At 44.2% G+C, this 26,826-nt stretch overlaps 1 protein-coding gene across 1 annotated transcript in view; it reads left to right on the plus strand.

Annotated features, from left to right (window-relative positions):
• The first annotated feature begins 925 nt into the window (after positions 1-925).
• GABRA3 (gamma-aminobutyric acid type A receptor subunit alpha3) overlaps positions 926-26,826 on the plus strand; it is a 521,426-nt gene continuing 495,525 nt past the window's right edge. Inside the window, exon 1 of the mRNA XM_060183138.1 lies at positions 926-978. The gene's annotated coding sequence lies outside the window, so the exon portion shown is untranslated. The remainder of the gene's footprint in view (positions 979-26,826) is intronic.

Here is a 26,826-nt window from a genome sequence, read left to right on the forward strand (position 1 = left end):
GACCGGGGGCTTGAAGCTGAGTCCTTGTGCGTGATATAATGTGTATTTAGCCTAGTGTGCCACTGCCTGGACTCAGACTGTAGTTCACTGTTAAATGTTTGAAGGAATCCCTGACTGGCTTTCTTTGTGTCTGGGCCAGTTTATATCCCCATCAGCAGTGTGCAAGGGCCACCTTTTCTTCACAACTTTGACAACAGACACCTTGGCAGATGTGAGGTATCATCTCTCTGTGACTTTGAGTTGCTTTTCCCTGGTGGCTAGTGACATTGGGCACCTTTTATAGACCTATTTCCCATTTTTTAATTAATTAATTAATTATTTCCCTTTTGTTGCTCTTTATTATTGTTGTCGTTGGATAGGGCAGAGAGAAGTGGAGAGAGGAGGGGAAGACTAGAGAGGGGAAGAGAAAGACAGACACCTGCAGACCTGCTTCACCGCCTGTGAAGCAACTCCCCTGCAGGTGGGGAGCCAGGGGCTCGAACCGGGATCCTTACGCCCATCCTTGCACTTTGTGCCATTTGTGCTTAACCCTCTGTGCTACGGCCTGACTCCTCCTTTTTCCCATTTGTATGTCCTTGGAAATATTTCCATTCAATATATATATATATATATATATATATATATATATATATATATATATATATATATATATCTAAATTAATTTCACCAGAGCACTGCACAACTCTGATTTATGGTGATGCTGAGGATTAAGCCTGAGAATTCAGAGCCTCAGGCATAAAAATCGTTTAAATATCCATTATCTTATCTTTCCTACCTGCCTCCTTTTGCCTATTTATAAATTGGGTTTTTGGTTTTTTTTCTTCTCTGGGGTCATGTGAGTTCCTTGATTATTAGGTGAATACGTACCTTCACTGGCTGTGTGATTTGCAAATATTTTCCCCGCTTCACAGGTCTGTCAGGACTCATCCTCTTGACCTTGACAAACACTTAGATGACTACTGTTTTGAGCTCCACCAGGTAAATTGCTTCACCAGGCCAGTTTCTGGTGATACATCACGGTCTTTTGTTTAGAATGTACTTCTGTTTCTTTTGCCATGACTCTAGTCAGCTGGGGAAGACGGAAGTTGAGTGGTAGGCCTGCACACTGAGGAGGACTCCTGCACTCAGAGTCTGTTGACCTTGCATGAGCTAGGTGATTTAGGGTTCCATCCCTCAGGGGCTGGCAGCAAAAGTGCTAGGTGCTTGTGCTTGTGCTTCCTTGGTGGCTTCCTTGGTGGCTTGCTTCTGTCACTTGAGCCCCAGGCAAGGAGGAAGTGAGAGAAGTTCCAGGGGCTTCCCTGCTCTGGGGGAAGATGACTGTCAGCTTCTAGACGCTGCACCCTTGGGCAGAAACTTCTAAAGCTGCAGTGGAAAAGGAGCTAGCTTGGGGGAGAGGGTTTTGTAGACACCTGCCACAGGGAGATGAGAAACTTTACCTGTGTGTTAATTGTACCGCAGTCCATTAACCTCCCCTCCAATAAAGTGGAATAAAAGAGGACAGGGAAAGTAACTAGCCAAGGAAACCAAAGCTGCAGTATGCCCCCTCTCCACTTGTTGGGCAAGACTGGGAGAGCTGTCTGGCATTTCAGTGCTGAGCTGGGGGATCAGTGAGAGCTGGTACCCCGTAGCTTAGGACTTCTGTGCTCACTGTCATCTTGCGGACTTGCGGACACATGGCCTGATGACTCTCAGAGAGGGGTCTTGGAGGACCCATGACATGCCTTGGTTAGAAGTGGGATGCAGGTGGATTGTCCAAACGCCAGGCTCCTTGGGGAGAGGCTGAGGGTTGGGCTGCACTTCCTGTTGGGGCACAACAAGCTGGGGCAAGAGCATGGCTCAGGTTTTCATACTCATTCACCCACTATGTGGCAGAAGGTCACTGCTTCTGGGTGTTTCTGAGGGCAGCCCTCCACGCAGAGCTGTGCATCTGTTGTGTCCCGGGAGGACGGATGTTCAGTGGCTCACTGTGTCCTTTCTCTCCTGTGTCACCGCCTTGTCTGATTCCTCCAGGCCCTCCCCACATGGAGTGCGCAGCTGGCCTGGCTAGCTGGCACAGCAGACACGTGAGCACTGGAGTGGAGGGAGGAAGCCGGGATCCCTCAGGGACATTGCTCTCTGGTTCACATGCTGTGTGATGACCGAGGAACTTGATTTCGACAAATTTGTGTTGAACAGTGGGTCAGTCACTTGATACCATAGTGGAAATGTGTACCGGTCCTCGGGTGAGAGCTTCAAGCGTAGCCAGGAGGAATCTATCCAGGATTGCAAATACCTCCAAGTGGTGCTGCACTTACAGCTCTGCTCTACAAGTGCCACTTCCTGCAGTCTGGGCGGGCACAGTGCTGGGGTCCTGGCAGGGAGGCAGTATCAGCTTCCAGCAGCTGGCCCCTCTCTGCCGGGGCTCCCTCTGGAGACCCACCCCAGAGCATCATCAGCTCCACACCCTTTGAAGAAGGCTGTACTGCATCTGCAGCTATCTCTCCTCTTGGCTGGCACTTCATCTTTTCCCCTCTCATACCACCCAGGGCTTTCTGGGAAGCAGCACCTGAAACTGGAACTCCCCAAAGACTTGAGTTGTCTGGTATGGGTGGCCTGAGCTTGGCATTATGCTTTTCTAAAGGGATGGCTCAAATACTCAAAGCACCTTTGGAGAGAGAAGGGACAGCTATTGGAGACTCAAAAGATTCCCACCTAGTTCATGTTTACTGTGCCCCCTCCCAAGTAGTGGAGTCTAGTTAGGACCAGGCTGGCACCACAGTTCACCCAGATAGTGTGCCTGTGGCCGAGCCAGGCTCTGGCCGCTCCCCGCTGCTCTGAGAATAGTTTCAGTACTGCTGTGGTACCTCTCCCTCTCTCACCGTTACCAAAAATATCGGTCTCCACCCTTCCAGCAGCAACCACCACAGTTTTCAGAGGCTTAGAAACAGTTGTTCACTTCTGTTTTTGTTTGCAAGTTCATGAATATCATTCTCTAGGTTCCACATATGAGTGAAACTGTCTTTTGGTTTTCTCGTCTTTTATTTTACTAAGCTTAATCACCTCCAGTTCCATCCATTTTGTCCCAAAGGGCACGACATCATATATATATATATATATATATATATATATGAAAGAGAGAAATGGAGAGAGGAGGGGAAGACAGAGAGAAAGACAGACACCTGCAGACCTGCTTCACCACTTGTGAAGCGACTCCCATGCAGGTGGGGAGCCGGGGGCTCGAACCGGGATCCTTACGCCAGATGTTGTTGTATTTGTTGTCGTTGTTGGATAGGACAGAGAGAAATGAAGAGAGGAGGGGAAGACGGGGGAGAGAAAGATAGACATCTGCAGACCTGCTTCACCGCCTGTGAAGCAACTCCCCTGCAGCTGGGGAGCTGGGGGCTCGAACTGGGATCCTTATGCTGGTCCTTGCACTTTGCACCATGTGCACTTAACCCGCTGCACTACCGCCTGACTCCCGGTCCCCAACTCTTTATATATGTTTGATATCAGTTTCTTGTTGGATGTGTGATGTGCAGATAGGTTCTCCCATTTACTGGGTTTTCTGGTTATCCTTCAGTAGTTAGTTAACATTTGATGTGTTGAAGCTCTTTAGTTTCATGTAGTCCCATTTATTTACTCTTGTTTTCATTTCCCATGGCTGGGGGTTTGAGTCTCCAAATATATCTTTGATGGAAAGGTCCTGCAATGTTTCCCCGATGTTTTCTTCTGTAAATTTTAGAGTTTCTGGTCTAATATGCAAGTCTGATTCATTTTGATTTGATTGTGGTGTACGGTATTAAGTGGTGGTCTAGCTTCCCCTTTCTACATGTGACTGCCCAAATTTCCCAGCACTATCTGTTGAAGAGCCCTTCTCTACCTCTTTGACTGGTTTTGGCCCCCTTCTCAAATATTAGGTGGCTATATGTGTGTGGGCTCATTTTTGGTCTACCAGTTCTATTCCATAGATCCACGTGTCCATTTTTATTCCATTACCATTATGCTGTTTTGTTGTATAAAGTGAAGCTGTGTGTGATACTTCCATTTCCCCCCCCTTTTTTCTCAGATGTGTTTTGACTTTTTGTGGTTTCAGACAAATTTTGGGGCAGATTGTTCAATTTCTTTGAAGAATGTCATTGGGATTTTGATAGGGATTGCACTGAAATTATAGATTGTTTGGGATACAATGGCTATTTTAGTAATGTTTATCTTTCCAGTCCAGGAACAAGGAATGTCCCTCCATACCAGTGTGTCATCTCTATTTCTTTTAACAATGCCCTGTAGATTTCACTGTAGAGGTCCTTTGCCTCCTTTACCTCTTTTGTGAGATTCACTCTAATATATTTTATCTTTTGGGGCTCAATTATAAAGTGGGGTTGGGTCTCTTATTTCACTTTCCACTTACTCCTAGTTTATATAGAGAAAGGCCACAGATTTCTGTGTGTCTGCTTTTATATCCTGCTACTTTGTTGGATTTATTATTTCTAATATTTATTATTTCTAATCCTAGTTTGTTGGATTTATTATTTCTAGTTTGAAGACTCTATTATTGGAGTCTTTGGGGCTCTCTCAGTATATTACCATGCCATCAGTAAATAGTGATAGTTTGATTTCTTTTCCAATCTATATGCCTTTGATCTCTCTTTCTTGTCTGATTGCAGTGGTAAGGACCTCAAGCACTATGTTGAATAACAGTGGAGATAGTGGACATCCTTGTCTGGTTCCCGATTTGGGGTGAAAAGCTTTCAGCTTTTCCCCATTGAGAAGGATATTAGCTGTGGGTTTGTCATAAATGGTCTTTATTCTGTTGAGAAATTATCTTTCTATTCTGAGTTTCTGGAGAGTCTTTATCATAAATGGTTACTGTCCTCTCTGTTATCTCTTTCTATCTTAAAAAAAATGCTGATCCCTGGACTGGATCAGTGAAGCCCAGGAAATGACAGAGAAAACAGAGAAAGAACAGTTAAGACCCATAGTGTGCTGTTTTCTCAAAGAAAGTTTGAGGCGTCATAGTCATAGAGGGGACTTTAACGTACCCCCCTCCCCCCAGTGCTCCCAAATCCCACTCCAGGCTTTCCTGAGTGGAAGACGTTGGTTTGAGTTGATAGTCTCTGGTCTCTGATTGTATGACTGCTTGTTTATATACAAGCTGGTGTGACAGGGTTTGGCTTTCTGGGCCCTTGGCTCTTCATAAGCATGCCAGCTGATCCGTCGCCCCCAGAGTCAGCTCCAGTCATTTTACTTGCTTGCTAAAAAAACTCTCTTTCTGTGGGTTGTATAGAAAGTATTGTCTCTGGGGCCAGGTGGTGGCACACCTGGTAGAGTGTACACATTTCCCTGCACAAGGACCCAGGATCAAGCCCCTGGTCCCCACCTGCAGGGGGAAAGCTTCACAGGTGGTGAATACATGCTACAAGTGTCTCTCTCCTCTATTTTCCCCTTCCCTCTTTCAGTTTCTCTCTTTATGCAATACATAAATAAATAAGTACATAAATTATAAAAAATATTTTCTTGGGCCAGGTGGTGGCACACCTGATTGAGTGCACGTGTTAGTTATAGTGTGCAAGGACCCGGGTTAGAGCCCCTGGTCCCCACCTGCATGGGGAAAGCTTTGCGAGTGGTGAAGCAGTGTTGCAGTGTCTCTCCCTGTCTGTTTTCCCTGCCCTCTTGATTTCTAGCTGTCTTTATCCAATAAAGATTTAAAAACATACAATACAATAAAATACTTTATTTATTTAAGCACTGTCTCTACCCAGGCTCATGGGCTTGCTTTGTCATCTTGGACTGGATGTTTCTTATGTGTGTCTGCTTTGTAAGTAGCGGCTTGAATGTTAACTTTGCATATGAGATCCCATGAGATTAGCTTCACACGTCCCTGTGTGTTCTTGGCTCACCATGTCACTGCCAAGTGCCTCAGACCTGTGCTTCTCTTATTGAATGCTACAGGGCTTCACGCTGAGTGAGGAGCTGTCAGACTGCCTCCTGCTTCCTTGCCCTGGTCTGCTTTCAATACTTTCAAAATATGAACCATGTAAAGTAGACAGTGAAGTTCAGGAAGCTAGAGCTGCCAAGGTTCTATGAGTACCGAGCAGCAGAGGTAGGCCGAGCACAAGGCACAGACTCCAAGGCCCCCATTATGCTAAATTGTCTCTCTTGTAATCACAGATAAAAACACACCACCAGCAGGAGTCGGGCGGTAGCGCAGTGGGTTAAATGCACTTGGCGCAAAACACAAGGAACCACGTTCGAGCCCCCAGCTCCCCACCTGCAGGGGAGTCGCTTCACAGGCGGTGAAGCAGGTCTGCAGGTGTCTGTCTTTCTCTCCCCCTCTGTCTTCTCCTCCTCTCTCCATTTCTCTCTGTCCTATCCAACAATGATGACATCCATAGCAATAACAATAATATAAAAATAAGGGCAACAACAGGGAAAATAAATAGATATAAAAATTTAAAAAAATTTAAAAACAACAACAGAAACACACACCACCAGCTTACGTTTCAGACAACTGAGTTTCTGACTCTAACTGCAGTGCTTTTTTTTTATTATTTAAGAAAGGATTAATTAACAAAACCATAGGGTAGGAGGGGTACAACTCCACACAATTCCCACCACCCAATCTCCATAACCCACCCCCTCCCCTGGTAGCTTTCCCATTCTCCATCCCTCTGGGAGCATGGACCCAGGGTCGTTGTGGGTTGCAGAAGGTAGAAGGTCTGGCTTCTGTAATTGCTTCCCCGCTGAACATGGACGTTGACTGGTCGGTCCTTACTCCCAGTCTGCCTCTCTCTTTCCCTAGTAAGGTGTGTCTCTGGGGAAGCAGAGCTCCAGGACACATTGGTGGGGTCTTCAATCCAGGGAAGCCTGGCCAGCATCCTGATGGCATCTGGAACCTGGTGACTGAAAAGAGAGTTAACATACGAAACCAAACAAATTGTTGAGCAATCATGGACCCAAAGCTTGGAATAGTGGAGAGGAAGTGTTAGGGGGGTACTCACTGCAAGCTCTAGTGTACTTCTGCTTTCAGGTATATATTTTGCAGTAGTTCATAGATACGTGTGAAGATATGCTCTCTCTCACAGAAACTGGTGTATATCTAGGTTTTGGGACTTTGTTAGAAAGTGAACCACCTGAGATGAAATTAGAGTATACTATGAAAGGAAAGGTCTCACCGGAGTAATGAAGCTGAAGGGTTGTCATTCCACATGTGAAGTCTCTGGACACAGTCTGAAGTGAAGCATGTTGAGGTGGCAATCGTTGCGTTGGTTAGGTTGTGATCGGCGGATGCAATATTATTTGATATGGATTGGGAGAGGCATACGGGAAAGTGGGCCCTATCCAAGGGTTCCAGGACTGGGGGAAGTAGGGGCTCTATAGTGGAGATGTGAGGTTCCTGCTGTCTTAGGGTTCAAAAAGCCAATCGATAGTTAATGTTATCATCACATTATTTGGTAATTGGGTTAACTTTGAAAAGTCCTTTTGTTAGGGTTTGATGTACAGTACCCAGTATCTTGTATATAGCTGTGCTATTGGATGCTTCTGATCTACTTGGTCTAGGCTTTGAAAGAGTCACTGCGGTGCTTTTGCTGTGTGAAGTGAGGACATCTCCTGACCTTCTCTGAGTCTTGGTTTCCCCATTTGTAAAATGCAGGCATTTTGTTGACCTTTACCTCTATGAGGAAGTGTAGGTGATATGGAGAGACTGAGAGAATCACCTTTATTTGGAGCATTGTGGTGTGTTAACGCATGGCCAGAGAGTGTGTGCCCTCAAGTGTGGTGCCTGGTGTGGAGGAGATTGCAGTTGAGAACTGCTGGCTTCCCTGCTCCTCCTCGGAGGCTTGCCAGCTCTGCTTGTGGACTGCTGCGTGCAATGCAAGTTTCCAAGGTGACTGTTTGGAAAGAAGTTCTGTTAAAATCAATATTCACGGATTGGTAAAATAGTTCACTTGGATAATGTGTTGCTTTGTCATGTGTGCCCAGCTCCTACTGGCCGAAGGAAACTGATGCTTTGGTCTCTCTGTCTCTCCTTCTCTGTCTCTAAAAAAATTAATATTCTAAATAGAACCAATTGGGTAGGGGAGATAGCATAATGGTTATGCAAACAGACTCTCAGGCCTGAGACTTCAAAGTCCCAGGTTCAATATCCTGCACCACCATAAGCCAGAGTTGAGCAGTGCTCTAGTGTTTCACTGTCTTTGTCTCCCTCTCTCTCTCTCTCTCTCTGCATCTCTCTCAAAAATCTAATAAAAATAAATGCATACATTTTTAAAATAAAATAAGAAATAGCCTGAGATTATTTCATCTCTCTATTTTTATGCAGTCTGGAGAAACTTGGGGTATTTCACCAAGTCTAAAACCCCTTTTGCCAGTCCATGCTATCTGCTCTCTCTTCTGCCTTCTCTTCCCTCAGCCTTTCTTTTTTTTTTTTTTTTTTCTCCTCCAGGGTTATTGCTGGGCTCGGTGCCTGCACCATGAATCCACCGCTCCTGGAGGCCATTTTCCCCCCCTTTTTGTTGCCCTAGTTGTTGCAGCCTCATTGCGGTTATTATTGCCATTGTTGACGTTGCTTTGTTGTTGGATAGGACAGAGAGAAATGGAGAGAGGAGGGGAAGACAGAGAGGGGGAGAGAAAGATAGACACCTGCAGACCTGCTTCACCGCCCGTGAAGCGACCCTGCAGGTGGGGAGCCGGGGGCTTGAACCGGGATCCTTACGCCGGTCCCTGCGCTTTGCGCCACGTGCGCTTAACCCACTGCGCCACCGCCCGACCCCCATCCCTCAGCCTTTCTGTGTCTGTGTTACCTACCCTGCAGATCAGAAAATAAATGTCATTCCCACTGGGAAATCGTGGATTTCCTTTTCAGACTACTTTGGACCTCCAAGTACACACTTTTAAACTACTTTAGGCCAGTGTATTTCTATCTGAGGAGACAAAGGGTAAACCAGGGTACTCAATTGACCTTTTGAAAAGTGGAGTCCAAATGTGTTGGGAAGTTTTCTTAGCCGAGGAGTCTTTTTTTAAATCGAGCATTATTCGGAGATGGCTGGCTTTCAGTGAACTGGATCTACTTACATAGTATGACAACATGCATTTAAAAAATTGTGATTAGGGGATGGGTGGTAGTGAAGTAGGATAAGCCACATGGCATGAAGCGCAAGGACTGAGCAAGGGTCCCAGTTCGAGCCCCCCTGGCTCTCCACCTGCAGCGAAGACGCTTCCTAAGTGGAGAAGCAGGTCTGCAGGTATCTAACTTTCTCTCCTCTCTCTGTCTTCCCTCCTCTCTCCATTTCTCTCTGTCCTATCCGACAACAACAGCAATGTCAAAATAATAATGACAACAACAAGGGCAACAGAAAAGAGGAAAATGGCTTCTAGGAACAGTGGATTCGTAGTGTAGGCACCGGGCCCCAGTGATAACCCTGGAGGCAAAATAAATAAAGAAAATTGAAAAAAAAAAAGATTGTAAGATTACCAAGTATTGTTCTATATCTCACCCACCACCGAAGTTCTGTTGTCTTCTCACCCCACCTCCCAATGAAAACCACCATGGAAATTCTTAGGAACAGTTTGCTTATTTGTTTTTATTTTTGCAAGTTCATGTATATCAGCTCTCTAGATTCCACACATGAATGAAATCATCTGGTATATTTCAATTCTTTACATATTGCTAAGCATGGTCACCTCCAGTTTTACCCATTTTTTCCCCCAATGGACATAAATTATCTTATTTTTCCTTTTTGGTCATTTATTTACTTATTGGATAGAGACAGCCAGAAATTGAGAGGGAAGGTGGTGAGAGAGAGGGTGAGAGACAGACATCTACAGCTCTGCTTCACCACTTGTGAAGCTTTCCCCCTGCAGGTGGGGACTCGGGGCTCAAACCTGGGTCCTTGCAAATTGTAACGTGTACTCAACCAGGTGTGTCACCATCTGGCCCCTAAAATTATCTTCTTTTGATAGCAGAGTAGTATTCCATAGAATAAATGCTCCCTAATTTGTTTAGCCAGTCATCTATCGATGGACATTTTTGGATGAATATAAACCCACGACACTGGCATTGTGCTCAAAAGAAGGGGGTGGGGAGTATCTTCTTCTAAGCTTTACTTGCTCCCCTGGAAAGCCTCTCCTTCCCACCTGATCATTTCTTACTCCCCTCCATCTCACTGATTTGCTTCCTGTCCATGTGCATTTACTTGTGCATTCCAGAGTCCTCTAGAGATACACTTGGACTGCATTTTCTGTTTTGAAGGACTTCTTTCCTTCAGCATGATTATTTTTTATACTATTCTGAATGGGTGTATGCTAGCCATGGTTTGTTCTTTAAATTTATTTGTTGTATGGTTGTATCACAGTTTGTTTTAAATTTCAGAGCATTGATTTTTATTTTGTGAAATGTATACAGCCAGTTCAAATCAGAACTCACTATGTAGAATACCTTTAAAGACATGGTAAATAATAATCCAAAACTAGTTTCCTTGCCTTATTCACAGTTCAGGTTTAAAGTCATACAAAGTGAGAGCAAGGTAGATTCCTTCAGAATGCACAGTAAATACAGAGAACACTATAATAGTTAGTCTGGGGAAAAAATCCTCCACTGAAGCTTGGAAAGAACAGCCTTCTTTCTGTGTAATGTAGAGGGAAATGTCCAGGAAATCTCTTTAACATAGTTAAATGTCGTTCCCTTGAGGAAGGTCAGTTATTCAAAATGGCCGTCTCTTAAACTCACTTAGCCTAATGTACTTTGAATTGAAAAGCGTCATCCAGGGGGCCGGGTGGACATGGACTGGGTTAAGCACGCACAGTACAAAGGACAAGGACCTGCGCAAGGTTTCTGGTTCGTGTCCCTGGTTCCCCATCTGCACAAGCGGTGAAGCAGGTCTGCAGGTGTCTCTCCCATGTCTATCTTCCCCTCCTCTCTCAATTTCTGTCTTATAAAGAAAAATTTGGAAAGATGCCCACAGGAGCAGTGGATTTGTGGTGCAGGCACCAAGTCCCAGCAATAACCTTGGAGGCAAAAAAAGGGGGAGAAAGGGGGTCGTTCACGGCAGAAAGTCTGTCCCTACTAGACCTGCCATAGACATCTGTGTGGGAGCTGTGAGCCTTATCCTGGTCTCAGTACTTGCAACGAGAGGCCAAACATGTCACACTTTGTTGAACTGACCATACATAAAAGGACAATATAAGTGGCCCTCATGTAGGGGTGCTATGCATAAAGCTGTTGTGAAAATTCATTTACAAGTCTTTGAATGCATTGTTTAATTTCTCCTGAGTACTGTGAATACCTCGCAGTGGTCGGGCTGAGTCATCTGGTAAGTATAAAACCGGTTTCCACAGTGACTGTGCCATTTTCACACTTTTAGCAGTGGTGTGTGAGAGGGCCATTTGCTTCGCAAGCTCAGTGCTCCTCACTACAGACCATCTTTTTAATTTTAGACATTCTAATGTGTTTGAAGTGGTTATCTCAAGATTTCAGCTGGCTGTCCCCCAGTCACTAATAATGTTGAGCATCATTACATTTGCTAGTTTGCTTTCTGTATATGATCTTTGGCAAATCTTCCCCCCATTTCAAGTGTTTTTTTTATTATTATTAATATTAAACAGTGGCAGTTTTGTAGGTATTCTCAATGGAAGCCTGTGTTAGGTAACTTGCAGATAATTCCCCATCTTTTGCTTGTGTTTTTTTTCTTGGCAGTTTTTGGAAGAGCAGAAAGTCTCGCCGTTATGACATACGTTTTATTATTGCAGAGCTGTCCTTTGATCTTATATGTGCTAAATCTTTGTCTGTCCCAGACTCAACAAGATTTCCTTCTAGATGTCATCTATTTTTAGGTGTTAAATTTAAGCTTGTGATACATTTGCAGTTAATTTTTGTATCTACTGAGGAGTGTACACCAGATTTTTCGTTTCTGCATATGATATCCAGTTATTCTTTTGTGATTTGTTGAAAATATTGCTCTTTCTCCACTGACTTGCTCTTCTCTGGCAAAATTCAATTAACCACATGTATATGCAGTTCTATTTCTGGAGTCTAGTCTGTGGATCTATTATGTATATTCCTAACAATATCATGTTGTCTTGGCTCCTGGTTCTTGACAATCTTTCTTGAAATCAAATAGCTTATGTCCTTCAACTTGATTTTTCTTTGATAACTTTGCCGGGAAGTCTACATTCCTTGCTTTTCCATATAATTTAATTTTGAAATTAGTTTGTTGATAATCATAAAGACACCCTGGTGGAATTGAAATTGCATTGAACTCATAATTATTTTCCAGTCTATAAACTTAAACTATTTCTTTGATTTTTAGGTCTTCATTATTTTCTCTTACATAAACATGCATTTTAAGTCTTATACATCTCGCCAGCTTTACTTATCCCTTGGAATTTATGATATTTATTATGATAGAGTCAGAAAATAGGATGAGAGAGGTGGAGAAAAGGGAAGGGAGAGACACCTGCAGCCTGCTTCACCACTCATGAACCTCTTCCTTGCAGGTGAGGTCCGAGGGCTCGAACCTGGGCCCTTTTGCAAGGTACCTTGTGCACTTTACCGGTTGCTCCATGGCACAGCCCCATAGGTCTTTAGTTTTAATGGTAATATGAATCGCCTTATTTTCCCAGAGTTCATCTTCTGACTGCTCATTGCAAAAATATAGAAATATAATTGATATTGTATGCTGGCCTTATATCTTACATCCTCCTACCTTTTCTCTTACTAGTAACTAGAAACTTTTCTGTTAATTACATAGAATTTCCTACATGTGTACATAATTATGCCATTCAAGACATTTTGTCTTTTACCCAAACCAGTTTTATGCCTTCCTATCCAATCTTGATGACTTTTATTTAGTTTTTACTCTCTGCTCTGACTCAGCTAGTGAAATAAGTACCTACAATGATAAAAGTGGACATTGTATTTTTTCTGGTCTTAGGAGCAAAACATTGGTTTTCAATAAAAAGCAAGTCTAGCAAGAAGATTTTAGTGAATGAAGTTTTGTCGTATTGGTGGAAATTTATTTCTTCTAACTTGCTGAGTGTTAATCTAGAATGGACATTTGTTTTTGTGACATAGTTTTTTCCTCTGCATTTTTGAGGTGATAATGGCTTTTCCACCTGTTAATGTGGTGTCTTAGCCTATTCTGACAATGATAACAAAATGCATTTATGTTTAAACTTGTAGGCTTAAACTTTATAGCCTATAAACAAATTTTCATTTCTCTATTCCAGAGGCTACACATATCAAGGTCAAGGTGCCAAGATGGCTGAGCTTTCTCTTGGGTTTGTAGTTGGTATCTGTTTGTTGTGTCCTCACATGAATGAAAGAGGGTGGGTATTCTCTGGAGTCTCTTAGGGATTCTAATCCTGTTCCTGAGACTCGGTCCTCATGAACTAGTCACTTCCCAAAGGCCCCAGCTCCTCATACCATCAAATTGGGCACTGAGGTCTCAACATACAGATTTTGAAGGAGCACGAAGATTCAGGGAATATGCTTCAAAAGCTCCCAGGTTCAATCCTTGCACCATAAGCCAGAGCTGAGCACTGTTCTGGGGGCAGGAGAGGGGAATTTGGGCATAGGGCACATAACATTAATAAAAAGTGACAGACCCTCATATTCTGGAGACAAGTTTTACTCTGCGTAGCATTTTTATATGTTGTCATATCAGACTTGTTGAAATTTTAAGGTTTTTCCATCTATGTTTATGGTGGACATTGGTCTGTAGTTGCCTTAATATGACTGTCTCAGCATCATATTTGCACACCTATGTTCATTGTACCATTATTCACAATGGCCAAAAAGTAGAAAGAACTTGAGTGTTCATTGATAGATGGATAAACAAACTGTGAAATGTACATGCAATGGGATATTAGTTAGCCATAGACAGGAAGGGAATTCTGACGTAGTATGAACGCTGAGACATTCTGCTAAGTGAAATTAACTCATCACAGAAGGACAAATAGTGTGTGATTCCACTTGTATGAGCTATCTAAAGTGGTCAACCTCACAGTGACAGAATAATGGGGATTGAAACTGTTGTCTAATGAAGGCACGTTATCTTAAATGAAAGATGACACAACTTCTGGCAGCTGACTACACCACAGCATAGATATACTTTATGCTTTTGTGCTGTCCGTGAAAATATGGTTAAGATACTCAACTCTGTGTTGTGTATATTGGCCACAATTCTAAGAATCCAGAATACACTAAAAACAGGAAAAGACAAGGTAGCATGTAAAAACAATTGTTTTCATCTCATGCAGAACAGTGAGTTAAATAAATTCAGATGCGAGTGATATCTCAAGCTCCTCAGGCCGTTGCGCTCACCTGGAGACTTCCTGTGGGCTGTGTATCTAAGATGACGCACTTACATATGCAAGGGTGCACACTCACATGCGGGCAGGCGGTGCCGGCTGTTTGGGAGAGGGGAGATCAGCTGGGGTAGCTGAGTACAGTGCCTGGGTACGGTCCGTATGCCTTGGGCTTTCTATAGTATGACTGGCAAGGAAGAATCACAAGTTTTCTAAGAGACTAAACTCAAAGCTAAGGATGCTTTCAGCCTAGAGTATAAATAGCATAAATTATCTCTCTCTCTCTCTCTCTCTTTTTTTTTTTTTTTTTTTTTTTTTTTTTGGCCTTCAGGATCACTGGGGCTCAGTGCCAGCACTATGAATCCACTGCTTCTGGAGTCCATCTTTCCCATCTTGTTGCCCTTGTTGTTACTGTTACCATTGCTGCTGCTGTTGTTGGATAGGGCAGAGAGAAATGGAGAGAGGAGGGAAAGACAGGGGGAGAGAAAGATAGACACCTGCAGACCTGCTTCACCATCTGTGAAACAAACCCTCTGCAGGTGGGGAGCCGGGAACCAGGATGCTTGTGCCGGTCTTTGTGCTTTGCACCATGTGTGCTTAACCCGAGGCGCTACTGCCCGGTCCCCAGTTCTCCTATTTTATATTGGGGACAAGTGCGTCACACGCACATTTAAAAGAACTGGAATAATATAAAAACCCCAAGACCAGGCAGCATGCATCATTAGAGAGATGCCTTTTTGGAGAAGAAAGGCCCCACTATGGTTTTGCAACCAAAAACATGAGTTTGCCTGTAGCAGATTATGAGATCAGGGTTGATTATGGGATTTCTATCTCCCACCAGGTTTATTACTGAGCCTTGCTGCCTACATTCCTGGCAGCAGTTCTTTATTTATTTTGATAGAGCATGACAGAGAGGGAGAGAAGTGACACCTGCAGCAGTGCTCCACTCCAACACTTGTGAAGCTCCCCCTGTCATGGGATTTGAATCTGTTTCTGTAGAAAGAGCTTCCAACGTGGTCCAGGAGGTGGCACAGTGGTAAAGCTTTGAACTCTCAAGCATGAGGTCCTGAGTGAGTTCGATCCCCGGCAGCACTTGTGCCAGAGTGATGTCTGCTTCTTTCTCTCTCCTCTTATCTTTCTCATAAATAAAATCTTTAAAAAAAAAAGTGCTTCCAGCTACCCACAGTGACAAGTCCTTTACTGGGACAGACACATTGCTAACATGTAACCTGTCAAGTGTATTGTGCTATGGAATGTAGACTTGATCTTGTTAAGTAGTTGGAAGCCATGAAGTAATTTGAGCAAGGGGTTGTTCTCTTGAGACTTATTTTAGAAAGTTCTTTTTTAAAAAATATTTTATTTATTTATTAGAGACAGAGAAATTGAGAGGAAGAAGGGAGATAGGAGAGACCCGTGAAGCTTCCCCCCTGCAGATGGGGACCGGGACCTTGAATTTGGATCTTTGAGCATTGTGACATGTACTCAACCAGGTGTGCCACTGCTTGGCCCTGAAAGAGCTCTTAGCACCCACATAGAGGGGAGGCTCTCTGTGGGATTGGTTCTAAGTGGGAAAATCTTTCTGAACTCAAGAGAACAGTCATGGGAGTAGAGGTCATGGTAGGCCTAGTCTTGGTGCCCTGGGGGTCTTTTCTGGGGGAATCATTTATAAAGGTGGGATTTGAAGGATGTGTAGGAGTTACCCAGACAACAGGATGGGGAGGATTTTCCAGACGGAATAACATGCTTTAGAGAAAGCTAGGTGAAGGAGCCACATGGGGAGTTTACAGGACAGCAGTGAGTTCTACATGGAGCCACGTGTAGGAGCAGGGTGTTGCTGGGAGATGATCCGAGAGGGGCAGACCTTCAGCAGGTAGTGTGTGGTGGCATGGTGAGGAAGGTTTGCCCTTTAGCTCAGGGGCAGCAAGTTAATGAAAATGACTTGAAGGCTTTATTCGGATCTGCACCTCATTTTATTTACTGATTTACTTATTTGACTGGAGCACCACTCCACTCTGGCTGGCTGTGGGGTAGGACCTGAGACCTCCCAACTGTAGGTCCTGTGCACTGTCACTGTGCTATCTCCCAGCCTGCGTCATGTACCTCATAAAGAACTGGGAAGAAGCAGGGGCTACAGATAGGGAGATCTGTTCCAGGGGCTCCAGCCGTGCGGCAGCCTTATGCATGGCTTTGGAAATATATGGTGGAACCAGCCCTCCTTAGGGTTTCACTTTTGGGAGTGCGGAATGTTCAAAGCATGTGGATGAGATGAGTACAAGTATGCGAAGTGGTGTGGAGGAGGCTGGCTGGCATTGCTTGAGACAGAGTTATCTGTCATGTAGGATTCGCTTTTGGACAACAGGAAGAGAATGAGGTGGAAAGGAGCTAGGGGCGGGTGAATAAATGATACTCTGGTGGTGGAGGGAATAGAAGCTTGATGTGGAGAGGATGCAATCTGCTTCAAGTAGAGACTAAAGTCCAGTGATGGGATAGAGTGAGTGACAAGTGAAAGACCAAGACTGGTGGACAGTAGTACTCTGATGGGATCAAGCCCAGTGGACAAGAGGATCTAGGAGTGATCTTTCTCCCAGAAGAATGAGAGCAGATGAGTGACATGTTACTGTTGCTTTGAGAATGAATTAGAGGAGCAAGAATGAAAATAAAGGAACTCATGAGTTTATGTGTTTGCAAAAGCATCCTGGCAAAAAACCTCTGTAGCTTGGGCTTGTAGAGTGACAGGGAATGAATGGGGAGGAAGAGGGGCAGCGTGAGAAGCCATTTAGCAGATGTGGTTAAGGGGACTTGGTGTGCAGTGGAGCCATTTACCAAGGGAGGGGGAGATGGCAGGTGGAGCATGTTTAGGCAGAGGAGGAGGGAGAAATTTCTGTGTTCAGTATTAAACAGACTGTGGCTGAGGAGGTAGGTAGAGTGTGGGTTGCAAACATGGGGTCCTGAGTTCATTCCCTTTCACTGCATGTGCCAGAGTGATGCTCTGGTTCTCTCTTCTTTCTCTCAGTAGTAAGATCTTTAAGTGATTGTGTCAGAATATTGGACATGTTACATTGATGTCCATGTAGGACACCCAGGTGAGAATGCCCAGTATGCAAAGTGATCATTTGTTCTGGAACCCAGAGCACTCAGAGGTGGGGAGACACTTGGCCACTTGCTGACACTTGGCACTTGAAGTCTTGAGGACCCCAGCTTTCCCAGAGGAGAAAGAAGGGGGGCAGAGAAAGACACCTGCAGACCTGCTTCACTGCCTGTGAAGCGACTCCCCTGCAGGTGGGGAGCTGGGAGCTCGAACTAGGATCCCTACGCCGGTCTTTGTGCTTTGCGCCACCTGCGCTTAACCCGCTGAGGTACCACCCAACTCTCGGTTTGTCTTTTTTTCTTATAATTTTATTGGGGGAGGGGGCTAGTAGTTCACAATTGTTGACACATTGGTGAAATTTCTCATCTTGCAACTGAGCGAATGGAGATAAGAAATTGTTGTTAAAAAGCTCTAGTTAAAATATACTATTGTTAAGATAAAAATCCATTTTAATGTTAAAGATTTTATTTATATCTATTAGTGGGAAGGTTTTATCTATTTATTTATTTATTATTTATTGGATGGAGACAGAGAGAAATTGAGAGAGGAGGGGAGATAGTGAGGGAGAGAGACACCTGCAGCCCTGTAGGACCACTTGTAGGACCAGGGGCTTGAGAGCTTGTTTGGATGTTCTAGCAGGGGAGTGCAGCTACTCGTATACCCTCGACCGAAGACCGGTCCGTCTCTATTCGGGGAAGGCCGTTCTCTTCGACCGAGCGCGCAGCTTCGGGAGGGACGCACATGGAGCGGTGAGGGAGGAAGGGGACACCCGCCTAGCCAGCCAGATCAGCCGAATCAACCCTGGCAATCAATGGGGTGACAGATGTCGCAGCCAGATCGCCCTCACATCCGGACCAGGGGCTTGAACCTGCATCCTCATGCACCGTAATGTGTGTCCTTAACCAGGTGTGCCACCCCCTGGCCCCTAAACATTATTGTTACAAACAAACAAACAAGCAAACAAACAAAAACTGTAGCTTGCATGTCTATAGGGCTGGAATTCTAGCTTCATATAATAAAAGAACTGTAGTTCAAAATATCTCTTGGTACCAGGCAGAGAATAGTTAACCATTAAAACACTTGACTTTAAGAACAAGTCTCTGGTTTAAGAAGAGCATCCTTCATTGAATCCTTTTTATATATCCTACACTGAACAGGAGGCCCATGCTCGGGAAATGTACCTTTTAGCTTAGGACCCACTGGGCACTTGTCCAACACATTAGCAAAAAGGAGGAGGAGCCTTTATTAAGAAACAAATAAGCACTGGGAGGAGGGAATTTAGATTTTAGAAGTGATTTGAGTGACTGTTCCAATCTCCCCATGATAGGTGTCTGCAAAGCACATGTAGCAGGAAGTGCTGGACTTTGAGTCCATACCCTTTACTGCTTTTTCAGTTTGATTTATTTAATGAGAAAAAGCCAGAGTCTAAGGACTTGTTTACATTGGACTGTGTTTTCTTGCTTTGTCCCCCCCCCCCCGTTTTATTGGAGGGCTAGGGTTTACACCACAGTTGTTGACACCTGGGCAATACTCTTCAGTCTTCTTGTGATAGGTGTCCGCAAAAGTGATAGGTGTCCGCAAAAACACTGTCACTCCCAACTTATGTCCTCTTCCACTGTCGTGCACCAGGACTCTAATATGCTCGCCACACTTTCCCTTCCCTGGTTTCCCCAGAGTCCTTTGCTTTGGTGCAACACACCACTCCTACTCCATGTTTTGCTTTGTGTTTTCCTTTTTTGCCCTTGTTTCTTAGGTTCCACCGACGAGTGGTAACCTTATTTGATATTCAGCTTTCTCTTTTTTAGCTGCTCTCATTTCACACGAGTCCCTCATGTTCCATCTCACCTGTGAGTGATGCCATCCAGTATTTGTCCAACCCCTTCTTGCTTATTTCCTTTAGCACAAATCCCTTCAGTTCTCTCCATGTTGTAGCAAAGAGCAAGATTTCATCTTTTTCTCAGCATTGTTTTGGCAATTTGCAATTGTTCACCACTCCAAGCAAGTTAGTCAGTAAATTGATGAAGCACTGACTTGGGGGGGGGGAAGAGCCTGTGTGTTTTTAATGTTTCAGTAAACTGTAGGGCATTTACCCCCATCAGAGGGGCATAACTGTAGTCCTGCTGTTGGTTTCTATCATCTTGCTAGATGATTACAGTTGAGAAACACTTCAGAGATGCTCTGCCGATTGTACTTAAATCCTCTTTTCTGGGAATCTTCCACTATTATCTCTTAGAAAAGGAGCTTCAAATGGAGATGATCCCAGAAGGTTTAGGTCACACTATTAGATTCAGAACAAATTTGTTGAGGGCCCTGCGTTATTAAGGTATGGAGAGACCTGGGTGGCAGAGGGAGAGAGAGTACAAAGGGTTAGGGCAAAAAATTGGTGACTAAGGCTGGGGATATTGTGAGGGTATTGGAGGGTAGCTTTTTATTTGTTGATTTGATAGAGCTGAGCAGGCCAAAACTCAAGAGGGAATGCGGAAACTCATTTCAGAAGGAGATTTCTATTACTGAGATCAGAGTCCTTCTTCACAGTAGTGTCTGGCAGAAGAATTAAAGAATAACAAAGCCCTAGATGTTTACACAATTTAATAACAAAATACTTCAAACATATTTGAGCACAGAAAAGTCTAACAGATCACCCAGATACAAAAAGATGTTAACTTATTGCAAATCTGATTGAGAATGTGGCTCTTTCTGACCTTCCCTCCACTCAACAAATAGAATCTCAGATCCTCATCTCTTCTCATCACCTCAGAGGGTATTCTCCCAGGATTCATGTGTTTCATTCTCATGAGAAGGTTAATTTTTTGGACTGGGCATAAAGTGCAAAAGGGAACTTGATCCTGAGCATGCTTTACGGGAAGGTCAAAAGATAGTTTTTCTGTTTGGAAATCTGAAGGAGGAGGAAAAAAAAGGGGGGGCATTTTCTTTTTCTAGATACATTCTACTTTTTGAAGGTGGATATACACAGGTCTCTGAGGATCTTTTATACTCTGAAGTACTTTTATATCAACATTTGCAGTTGAAATTTAATGCTATTAGTAGTCCTCCTAATGAAGTAAGTAGTTGTGCTAATCAAGAAAAAAACAAAGCAATGGGGCTTGGCTCTGGCATTTTGCTGAGTAGGGTGTTAGGGTGACGTGAGCAGTCCATGCCCATTTGCTTTCCTAGGCAAAACATGCATGTTTGAGGGGGAACATTGAACTGTGTGAAAAAAGATGAAAGATGGGGCTTGGGAGGTAGTTTAGTTTTAGTGTTAGAGCAAAATATTTGCATGCCCGAGACTCCAGAGCTCAAGCCCCAGCCCTGTCGTATTCTAGAACTGAGAGACATGCTTGCTCTCTTGCTCTCTCGCTCTCTTTCGTGTTTTCTCTTATTCCCACCAGGGTTATCACCGTGGATTGGTGCAGGAATGACAAACCCATGCTCGTGCCGGCCATTTTTTTTTTCTTTTCTGGATAGAGAGAAGTTGAGAGGGGAGCAAGAAATAGAGGAGGGACTGAGAGACACCTGCAGCGCTTGCTTCGCTGTTGATGAAGCTTCCCCTCTGCAGGTAGGAAGTGAGGGCCCAAATCCGCATCCTTGCACATGGCAATGTGTGCTCATCCAGGGGTGCCACTGCCAGTCCCCCTGTATGTGTGTTTTTTTTTTCTATCGACACTGGTTTGCACTTAGAAATGATGTGCATTGTATTAGGTTTTATATCTAACCAAAAAGTATGCAACTATAATCTTGAACTTGCTTTTCTCAATCACGATTGCCTCTTTTTTCAATATCTGTTCCTGTTGACACAGGGTAACTCTGCTTCCTGATTTTTAGCTACCAAAAAGAGTTTCGTTTCAGGAAAATCTCCAGATCCTTTATGGTACTACTAAGGGATAGTTAAGGTATTTTTTTCTTGCCACCCCATCCCCGTGAATACAAGAAGGACTTTAATATGAGCATCCTTGCACCTGTCTCCTATGACCCGCTGGCAAATTTCTCTAAAGCCTTGCGGCTGCCCAAAGTATAATCAGTGTAACATTAGTTTCAGAATCACCTGGGAACCTGTTAGAAATGACGAGGCTTTGGCGCCCCCCAGACTTCCTGTATCATGACTGACTTGTTCATCATCTAGAGTCTGAGGTGACTTGCATTGGCACTGCACTCTGGGAAACCCTGCTCTAAGGTGCTCTCGCTCCATCTCCATTGTGCCCCTGGAATTATAAATGTATATAGATGCCCAGCATATGAATCTACATCTCCATAGTAACTTGAACAAATTTTTTTTTACTTATATTTTAGCAGAAATAGGTTGGGATTCAAAAAACAGCTTTGTCTAAACAGTATGGAAGCAATTCCAGAAATGAATAAGATACAGATATAATGACAGATTGCAGAGTCATTTTTCTATGATCCCTGTAATTATCTTTATAGTTGGGCCTCCAATCTAAGACTGACACAAGCAAATGTTAGCCCTCTTTGTGAATTCATATCATTATCCCTCTTTGTGAATTCATATCATGGGCCCCTGGTTAGGGCCTTACGTCTTCAATGTGTATCTAGCTATTACTAAATTCTCAGCTGTGGCATTGTGAAATTTCCTCCCATCTGTGACAGTTACATTTACCTTCCTCTATGTGCTATCTGGGCTGAGGGTGATAAAAAGCAAAAAAGGTTAACATAATCGGCTCCATGCCAGTCTGATCTGTGTTCACACACTATGTTGATTACAGCTCAGACGTGCAGTCTGGTGCTGCACTTGAACAAAGAGCAGAGCACTTGCAGAGTCAGCATGGTGGGACCCTATCTGCTAGGATATTCTCAATGGCAGGTGTGTAGAAATCACAAAGAGAGGTCTCCCAGCATGACTTGCTTCACCTTCCAAAAGTGGAACCAAGTTCGCTATGTCAGAGGAAAACCACACGGAACATTTTAGTACTATCTTCATGGTAGGGAAGGCTATGGATGTGAAAGTGCTTTTGAAAACTGTTGGATTTGTTTCTTTGGGGGGTGATGACATTTACTAGCACGAAAGGTGGGCTATAGTGTTGTGGGAAGATGGAAAGTGTGTCTGGCTGGGTGGGAGAGTGACTGACAACTGGGCACACCCTCGAGTTGGTAATCACATAAGACCTCTTCCTTCTCAACTGTTCCCTGCTTCTGGTCAGTGCATGACTTTGTCCTGTTAGAAATTACTTAAGTGGCTCGAGGAATGTGGTGATGAACAAGACAGAGCTCTAGTCTTCAGGTGATGGGTCTGCAGATAGCTCGCTCATTGGAGTTGTTTAGTAGAAGCAAGTGCCATGCTGATGTGAAATTTCAGAGGATGAACCGAAGGTATCCTGTGCCAGGGAGACCTTGCGATGTGAGAGTCTGAGGCGATGGCAGTGGAGAAGTCACCTAACAGGTGTAGGTGACTGCATGGTTACATAGTGCTGGGGATATCTGTTCTGTGTTTGAGGAGCCATCAAGTAGGGAGTGTTTATGTAGCGCAGGCAGAAGAGGAAATCAGCCTGGAATCATTTGCTCACTTTCCAGTTTAGTCAAGGTTTGCTTCACTTACACTGGAGCTCTGTGACTGAGGGTGTATAAATCCAATATTATTTTTTCTTGGAAGTTGCAAAAAAGTAATCCTTACTACAAAATAATACAATTGTGTTGTATTCATATCTTAACTAATTGATAAAATACCAGATTACTTGGATAGGCTAAAGAGAAACTTGAAAAGGGGGGAGAAAGAAAGGCACCTGCAGCATTGCTTCACCACTTGTGACACTTCCTCCCCACAAGTGTGGACCCAGGGCTTGAACCCGAATCCTTGAGCATGGTAATATGTTTGCTTAACTGGATGTGCCGCTGCCAGGCCCCCAAATACAGGATTTTAAATGTTAATTTTCATAATAATTTGAGAAGACCTTTACTAGCAGTGTTCCCTGATTGAAAATACTTTACTAAGAAACAGAAGAATAAAATCCACCATAAACTTGATTAAAAATGACGATGTATGGGGGTCGGGAGGTAGCGCAGGTGGTGCAAAGCACAAGGACCAGCATAAGGATCCCAGTTTGAGTCCCCAGCTCCCCACCTGCAGGGGAGTCGCTTCCCAGGCGGTGAAGCAGGTCTGCAGGTGTCTGTCTTTCTCTCCCCGTCTTCCTCCCTCTCCTCTCTCCATTTCTCTCTGTCCTATCCAACAATGACATCAACAATAATAATTAATAACTACAACAACAAAACAACAAGGGCAACGAAATGGAAAATAAATAATAGTTAAAAAAGACGATGTAGTCAGTGAGAACGGACATGTCACATACTATAAAATCTGTACATAGCCACCTGTTTTTTCCCCACCAAAGAGTACATAGTTCAGCTAGGTCATCATTCAAGTTTGAATGAGCAACAAAGAGCTTTTCAGACATGCATCAATGAAAGGAATGCATTACTGCTAAACCATATTTATCAGTCGTTTATATGGTTAATGGTTTGTAATCCAGTCTAGTACTATTAATTTGCCTTCAGAAGCTGGTCGATTCAGTTTCTAAAATGCCCCACTTAGTCCCAGAGAAAGTCCTTGCTGTGAAGTTGACTTTGCCTGATATTCACTGAATCCCCAGCTCTCTTTCATTTTATGCACATGGTGCACCTTCGCCCAGCTTTCAACTTCTTATCGATTTATAATTTTTGATTTAATGCCAGTTTCTATACACAGCAAACAGTTGGGATTTGATTTTAACAAAATTACGTAAACTGACAAAATTTCCCTTTCTTACATTCAGAGCATTTACACTTGATGTGCTTAATGATAAGTTGGCACCTAAGTCAGCCATTTAAAAAAAATGTCCTGACACATATGCACAACCTCTCATCTCCTTTAGATAGGTGAACTTAAACCATGAACCCCCAATAAAAAGTCATAATATCAAGTAAAAAATAAAATCTGATAATTTATTTTTAAAATGTTCAGTTCCCCATTTCCTGCTCTTTTTTTCTTGTCTTCTTGTGGACTACTTGAACATTTTCTTCACATGACATCTTTGCTTTTAGACTGTTACAACATCATAAGAATACAGAGGCATAGTTGCACACTGCACACACCACCAGAACAGTTTTCCCAAGGTCTTAGAGACGTTCTTTTCTCTTTGCCCTCAAATGTATGTGTTTCAGTTCTCTCTGTTGCTGTTATGGGTGAAGGTGATTGTCTTTGAGAGAAATGCAGGTTATTTGGTAGCAGGTATAAACTATAGCAATAGGAGTACTCGAACACAAGATCAGAAGGGTGAAACTCTTTGTCTTTACATCTGCCCACCTCCCCTAAATTTGATTTTAAATGCAGAGACTGGGGAATGGAGGTAGCACCATCATTATGCAGAAGACTTCATAACCTGAGGCTCTGGGGTCTCAGGATCTGTGAGGGGCACCATTGTGAGTCAGAGCCAAACAGTGCTCTGTGAAAAGAAAAAAGAAACAGAGAGAGAGAGCAGAGTTAGGGGATGAACTCAGTGCCTTTTTTTATATAGGTTACCTCTAAGTGATCTCATGTGAAACTGAATCCCAGGGACAACACAGTCATATAAAACAGCATCTCCTCAATAAAATGCATTTCATGTACATTGCAGGGCCCAGAACCGGGCAGTAAGGAGGCTACTACTTAATGTACAGCGCCGTTCCATATGGGAACCCCATTGGGCTAAAGTCGGGTCTGGGCTACACCGGACTTGGATGCACTTAGGCTAGATTTTACCCAGCCTACTATGGGGTGTGAGGTTCAGACCAGCACTTCTGCTGAGTCAGTAATGGATTCACGAGCCCGAAGGCAGCACAAGGAACAGCTAGCTGTTTTTCTAGTAGCAAGCAGCAAACCTCAGTTCCCTTCCACAGCTGTGACCAAAATCCTACTGGGTTCCTCTGAGCCACCAGCTCTTTGCCAGAATCCTCAGCCATAGTCCTCTTGGGTAGCAATCGAGATACAACTAACTCAAACTAGCTTGTGTTACTGATTGTTTTGCCTCAACAGAAACCTTTTCCATAGTATCTGACAGGTCCCTTATAGCTCCTCCCATTGTAAAATTTGTTTTACTGTTACCTGGGCTATTGCTGCCCAGCAAATACACTGCTACTGGTGGCCATTGTCCCCTACTACTGTATTTATTTTCCGTTTTAGTAGAGACAGAACTTGATAGAAGAGAGAGAGAGAGAGAGAGAGAGAGAGAGAGAGAGAGAGAGAGAGAACTACAGCCCTGCTTCACCACTCGTGAAGCTTCCCCTCTGCAAGTGGGGCCCAGGGGCTTGAGTGAGGCTTCTTGCCCATGATAACATGCACTCCACCTGATGTGTCACCACCTGGGCCTTCGTTATCTTCCTTTTTTCATAACAGGTGAAGGGGGCATAGGATCTGAAGCACATGGGGGAATAAACACTCCAGTAGCCCAGCAGGCCCACAAAGACCTGGAATTGGCACTGTCTTAGACGGTGGCAAGGCCTGCAGCTTGCCAGTCAGTGTTGTGCATTGCTGGCAGTCTGAATGAGTCTGAACTCTGTTATTGTCTGTGGTTAATCCAGCAAGGCAGGGGCGGGCGGGGCAATGGCGACTGGGCTCAGGTGCGCTATGCCCAGTTACTGTGGCTTTGCAGTTGGGGTTGCCATACAAGACTGTACTCTGCTCCTGTGTCTACTAGGGCCAATACATGCTGGGCACTAATGGGCGGGGGGCTTAGGAACTATTGACAGTTAAATGGTCAGTGTCTTTCGCATGTGGCCTGTGGTCATGTGGTCAGCTGGGTATCCTAAAGAAAGGGCGACACTGTGGCTGTATAGAGTTGGACAGGGAAAACTTGTACTTCCTTCTTGACCCGGCTACTTTTTTCTTTTTGTTGGTTCTTTCTGGACTTGCCAGGAAGGAGTTAATTGATTTCGCGAAGCCAGAAGGACATTGTTTGGTTGCTGAACTACTTCATCAACTCATGCCAGAAGGACGTTCCACATCTGTGTCTGGGGCACCTTTACAAGCCCACTCAAAACAGTCCTGTTTGACTAGGGTTGGGGGGTGTCTCTTAAGGAATTAAATTTCTGCTCACCCGGACCTTCCTGGCCCAAGCCCCCCCCCCCCCTTCATCTCTACATGATCACCAAAGAGCCAGAACACCTGGTGTGGGAGCAGGGGGTGGAGACGGGTGGTTACCAACAGGTAAGTCTCATGAATGTAGTGAACAGCTCACCATCTGGCATTGGGTATTGATACCAACCAGCGCTTATCACAGACACATTTCAGGTGATCTGCACCAAGTCTTAATAAAACGCAGATGTCTTCACACATTCAGGCACTTCTCCCGTGTGTTCTATTCAGTCTGTCTGGCTGGCAGAGCACCCAGCCATTTACCAGATTATGGGTGCTAATGCAGAGAGGGATTGGCGGTGATGGAAGCCAGTTTTTCCACTTCTCCTGGTGGCAGAATCAGACTGTTGGCAAAGCCGGGCAG

This window comes from Erinaceus europaeus, chromosome X, assembly GCF_950295315.1.
Source record: "Erinaceus europaeus chromosome X, mEriEur2.1, whole genome shotgun sequence".
NCBI classification, from domain to species: domain Eukaryota; kingdom Metazoa; phylum Chordata; class Mammalia; order Eulipotyphla; family Erinaceidae; genus Erinaceus; species Erinaceus europaeus.